The sequence below is a fragment of the Convolutriloba macropyga genome, chromosome 8 (assembly GCF_964194025.1).
Source record: "Convolutriloba macropyga chromosome 8, txConMacr16.3, whole genome shotgun sequence".
Taxonomy (NCBI): domain Eukaryota; kingdom Metazoa; phylum Xenacoelomorpha; order Acoela; family Convolutidae; genus Convolutriloba; species Convolutriloba macropyga.
This window is the reverse complement of record NC_134475.1, coordinates 8,695,388-8,700,502: the sequence shown is the minus strand read 5'-3', so window position 1 is coordinate 8,700,502 and position 5,115 is coordinate 8,695,388. Positions and strand designations below refer to the sequence as shown.

Here is a 5,115-nt window from a genome sequence, read left to right as displayed (position 1 = left end):
ACCATAACTGAACGAGTACAACCGCAAAGAAGATTGAGTTTAAATTCAGTAGAAAAAAACAAAAAGAAGCATTCTTTCTTTGCGGACACTAAGCTACAAGTTGACCAAATTAAAAGAGAAATAGTTGCAATAAATAACCCATTATTTATTTAAAAACAAAAATTTTTTTAAAGTCAAAACAAACGTAAAGATTCCAGTAGACATACTAGTTACCCTAATAAGGAACTGTTTAGGAAGCCAATCGCACCGATCAAAGGTAAGCATCGATTCGAATTGTTCTGTTTAGTTAACATAAGAAGATTCAATTTTTTTTAAAAAAAGACCGAGTGACTGCAATCTGAATTATATTCGAATTGCCGCAGTCCAAGATTGGACCAAAGCAAGCCCTGCTATTATTATTTGTTCATTAGGAACACTCAATTGTTTCGATTGTTTTTGGTTTATAATATGTTAGATAAAAGATCATAAATTTATACTGCTTTTTTATAATCAAAGAAAAAAGTTAGCAACAAGGGCAAAATTTTAATTCCCGATTGCTCTCAATGAAGTTGAAATTAGGAGTAGTTTCTTTTTCTAGTATAGAAAGATTGTATTAATTGTTTTTGGTTGTGTAATTCCGGCAAATTTAATCAAAGGGGACTAAAAACTTATTTCGAGCAATTTTTGATGAAAAAGGCCGAGTTTTTGGAATATTTAGCCTCAATTTTCGCCAAAAAAAGAAACCAAAATAGTCAACAAGAATTTTTGTCTCTAAACATAAAATCAGTAGTATTATTGTTAACAATTTTTACATTTTTAGCAAAAGTGACAAAAATTTAGGCAAAAAATCAGGAAAACTTGAATAAACATAACGCAAATCGGTATAATGTTCACAACTACTGAAACGAAGATAACGAAAACATACGGAAAAAAACCAATTAGCAAGCCTTCGTTATACTGAAAAGTAAAACCAACAACAATGTCGTTATAAATATGAACAAATTTTAACAAAATTGACAAAAATTTGGTAAAAAATTCCGTAAAATGTGAATAAAAACAACGGATTTCCGTCTGCTATTCACAAAACTTGAAACCTCGATAACTCTCTGTAAAAAATCTTTTTACTTCCATATTCTACGTTGGACGGGCATTTTAAGGATACCGCTCACAACTCTGTACGATGAATATATCGATCGGTCGAAATTGTCTGAACAAAGAAGCCCAGTTGAGTATATAGTTACTCCCCCCTCAAGAGGGGCGGAACAATAAGCTTGATTTGAACTTAGTTTGCAGACACATAATACCGATCATGCTCATTTATTATGTGTTTCCCCAATTCTCCAATATCTTGATTTTAAAACTTTCTATTTTTGCCAAGAATTTCCAGCTAGTAGGACTGAAAAACTGAAAAAAAACTAGTTGACTGCTCGTTATGTAAACTTTTTGAAAGTGATTAGAAAATTTTCTAAAACGCTAACAATAATTTTGACGTTCAGCGCTACCTGTTACAATGACTTCGACCTCTGTCACACATTTATGGTGTACTAATTTTCTTCTGGATTTTAGTTCAGTAGGTTTCAGATATTATAGCAAAGCCTGCAATCATTATTTTATTCAGAAATCAAAAACTTGAAACTTGAAAGACGAGTGGTTCAGTAATGTGTACTTTGCGGTTTAACAATAGTTTTTGAGGTGTAACTAATATTTTGACTATAGTCAGCATTAAGCTGCCACCTAGCACCTATAACTATATCCATTCCCGGAGGTTAGTGGCAGAGTAAATCAGCGCTGAATGAGTATAGAGACATTCTGTTTTTAAGCCGGCCAGTACACTGTTTATGTCCCAATTTACACTGGCCAGTCTTGATGTTGGAGTAAATTTTACTTAATGAAAAATAATATGCTCAGCTTAACTCCCGCCAACAAGTTTGATTTATATGCCATTCGAACTTCCGCTTGAGTAAGTGTAGCGTTTAATTTGCATAGCAAGTCGTAACCACTAAGCTAAATGGGCTTTGTGGTAATTGCCTACTAACTAGCTTATATATAAGTAGTGTGTATACTACTATAGTAATAAACAGTTATAAGCTACAAAAGTATGACATTACTCTGCTCAGATTCATTTTTGGAGTATGAGTAATTTGCAGACTGTACAGAATAGGTTTAGTCTGGGCTAGCTCCATGACCTTGATATTATCATAATGAAGAAGACCTTCACTTAAAAAAAATTTAAAATATTCTGGATATGCAATGTTTCAGAACTGAATTAACTTTTGCACTTGAAATGTGCTGGTTCAGCACTAAAATGCTCTGCGACTCAAGTCCGCGTTATTACGTAGGTTTCTTTGTAACTTTGTCAGAAAATTTTTTTGTTCATTATAAAATATTTGAGTTTTAATATTCAGTGTTTTGTTAGTTTTTTTTAATGAGACTGTCAAATTATTCGATTAAAATTTCAATTTCTTACCAAAACAAATAATATTGAATTCCAAACCTTGTTTGTTAGGCAGTCGGTGTTTTCAAGGTTTCCAGCCAAAATTTCCCTTAACTTTCAAAACATCCGAAACCTTGGAAAACGAAGAACAATCTGCAAATTAAAATACGTTAACTTATTAATCCATTAATTTTTAAATTTCATTGAAACATGACAAAATACTACAGAACACATCACATTTATTTGAGGCGAATTAAAAAATTTTTTGGGCAATATTATCACTGTTTTATCCAAAATAGTGAAAACATTGAAATGTGGGAGAATCAAGAGTTCAAGCAGCAGAGAAAATCCGATCACCTAAAAAAGTGGTAAAAATAAATTCCTTAACAGACTGCTTTTTTGAAAACAGCCCAGTTTAGTTGATGATCAGGAAAACAACCCAAAATGCTTTGCAACGCAGTGTTGAACGTTTTTGTCTGGCATCAAAAAGTTCCCTTTGCCTATTAACTTAAAATTCTATGAAAAAATTAACGTCTATTTTTACAAAAAGTATACCGTGACCGCTTTGAAATCTGTCGAAAGGAAATGTTTGCAATTTTTTTGCCCTGTATCGACGACAAAGTTCATTCTTATCTAATATACATCAACCAAAAATTTTTCTTTAGAATAGCGTTTTTATACAAAGCTGATGTAAATTTCATCTATTTAATTTATAAAGCTATGTGAACTAATACTTGACGCTTACGAAATTCATTATCAATAGAAATCATGGTCGTTTGATGCCAGTCCCGGGCTCATAAACGCACATGAACAAATATCAATGGCTGTACAAATTTTGGGTAATTAGCCCTGGCTGTATATGAAAAGAGAAACAGGGTTATTTTTCGTTGCGTATGTCTCAGAAATAATATAGCATACCTTTGAAGAATAGATACAAAAACGGGGCGATGCGACGCCGGTTTTTTGTTCTGTTTTGATTTTGTGTTTTCTTTGTACTTTTTAGACGTCAGTTGTGATTTTCTGAACTTTTCGGAACGTTACCTTTCCGGTGAATGTTTTTTTAATGCCACATTAACTGGAAACCAGCACTGAATAGCAAATAGATAATAATATCTTATTGATTTGCTCTGGTTGAAAATTCAAAAATTTAACTCCTCTGGGAGTTTTAACGGGGAAAATTACAGCGCATTTGGAGTGCTAACTCTCGTATTGGGGAGTGTGGAATTCTTGCTGAGATGCAAATTTCATTTTTCATTATAGTCGAGGTGTGATGTCTTTAAAAAACACCTTATCAACTCTTTTTAATGCAAATTTTATTGCGAAATTACAAAAAAGTGTTCACTCGTTTCCTTTTGTTCACGATCTATCAATTTCTTCCGATGTAATTTTGAGTTATCATTTATAGATACGCTTTTAATCTCGTTGTTCTGTGGGTGACAAGTAATATTTCCGGAATAATTAATATTTGAATATTTGGGTGGAGTTTAATTTAATCCACTTTTCCGCCCCGCTTCCCCCTCTCGAATGAAGCGGTCAATTGGATTCTAATGACCCTTAAATTCCGCCTGAAAATTATCAGCCGGAACTTGTTTCAGTTCTGAGCAGCACTTTCTCAGATTATTGTAAATTATTTCCCCTCAGAATAATTTTAAAATTTACTTCATATTTTGTCACCCATCTCATCGTCATAATTTTTTGCCGAAAAGCTATAGAGTTCACTTCATTCGCATAAAAGAAATAGATTAATCGTTAAAACGGAAACGTGGAAATTGTGCTAACCAGTTTGCCCAAGTTGCCCCGTTGTCCCTAATTTTTGGTGGACAACCAAATTGATATATTTAATAATTGATATCTATTTGAGGATATAAAAAAATTTTCATTGGTTCTGTATTAAAATATTTCGCCCCGCCCACATTTACAGCTTCTTGGTTAAGAACTAATTTGCATTTTATTGAATCTGTTGTTTACTTTCTGTTTTCACAATTTTTTTACTCGGGGAGAATGCAAATAAAAACTAATGAACAACTATCACACCTCAGGTCGAAATTTTCATTTATCCCATACACAACTAACACTGACAGCCTTCCATGTTATCCAGAACAATTATTTTTCTTAAAAAAGCTAGGAACGTAAATTTTGCAAGAATTGGAGAGATATTGCTTCATTTTGAGGTTTTTGGTGAACTAAATTCTTGTTGGTGATTGCAACCTAAGGTGAGTTTGACAAAATAACAATCAAACAACAACGAGGTACTGGCAAAAAAAATTCGGCGTTAATTTTTTAGCAATGATAAACTTATTTCTGGTTATAGCTCAATTATACCAGTACTAATCCGTTTACTTGACCGAATCGGTTATTATTGAATAGAACAGACCAATAAACAAACAAAAACTGAATAACAAATGCAAGGACAGCCCAAACGTTATTGAGAAAGGTCATTTAAAGACTTCATAAATAGTTTTTTTTTATTTCGGACTTTTCATAAATTCTAACGAGGCATAGTCTGAATCATGCACTTTTCTGTCTGGCTAAAATCATAACCTGAACGAGCTGAAGTCTGGTGCATATCCGGCCTAGATGGTTTTTTCATTGGGATTTTTGAGCAAACACAAGAAAGCACTGAAATTGTTAACAATCGTTATTCTTGATCATCGGTAGTTTTGGTTCATTTGGATGTTTTCAAGAGCAAAAAAGGTCTCAAT

General features: G+C 32.8%; 1 protein-coding gene across 1 annotated transcript in view; it reads left to right on the top strand.

The window, feature by feature from the left end:
* Nucleotides 1–3,976: 3,976 nt before the first annotated feature.
* LOC142344430 (transient receptor potential cation channel subfamily M member-like 2) overlaps nt 3,977–5,115 on the top strand; it is a 106,360-nt gene continuing 105,221 nt past the window's right edge. The window contains exon 1 of the mRNA XM_075396068.1: nt 3,977–4,626. The gene's annotated coding sequence lies outside the window, so the exon portion shown is untranslated. The remainder of the gene's footprint in view (nt 4,627–5,115) is intronic.